Source organism: Penaeus monodon, chromosome 24 (genome assembly GCF_015228065.2).
Source record: "Penaeus monodon isolate SGIC_2016 chromosome 24, NSTDA_Pmon_1, whole genome shotgun sequence".
NCBI classification, from domain to species: domain Eukaryota; kingdom Metazoa; phylum Arthropoda; class Malacostraca; order Decapoda; family Penaeidae; genus Penaeus; species Penaeus monodon.
The window spans coordinates 17,834,608-17,835,087 of record NC_051409.1 but is presented as its reverse complement, the minus strand read 5'-3'; the positions used below and the strand labels follow the sequence as shown (position 1 = coordinate 17,835,087).

The 480-nt window shown below is 40.6% G+C and overlaps 1 protein-coding gene across 1 annotated transcript in view; it reads left to right on the top strand.

Moving 5' to 3' along the window:
* Nucleotides 1-480, top strand: part of LOC119588878 (collagen alpha-1(XI) chain-like) — a gene marked incomplete in the record, with an annotated part of 48,456 nt that overhangs the window by 43,706 nt on the left and 4,270 nt on the right.

Sequence of the window (480 nt, the reverse complement as noted above, 5' to 3'; positions counted from 1 at the left end):
GCAGAGCTTCACATGAACACCACATCTCATTTCCATGCGAGTGAGGTCCTTTCATTAGCACAGCCACATTTGAGAGTCCACATCTCCATATTCCTTCCACCCACACGGGGTTGAGTCCGGGACGCTTTCCCGTGCGATGTCTCTTCCTCCGTCCCCTTTTGTCGCTTTATAAAGATGAAAATGCTTGTTTACATCACGTGACGACTAATACTAAAACGCCCTTTGAAGTTTCTTCCGTCCCTTGTTTTTTTAATCGTCTTGTGTTTGTGTATTAACTAATGGATCCGTATTCTGAAGTGGTGTTCAGCTTACGACTGGTTTACCTCTAGGTAATATAGACGTTTAATAACATGTAATGATTCTTTTTTGTTTGTGTATCGTTTGATAAACAGTCTAATGCAGATATTACACATAACAGGTAAAGGCAAAGCACAAAATAAGTTATGTTCGCCAATAGTTGCACCTGAAAACAAACACACA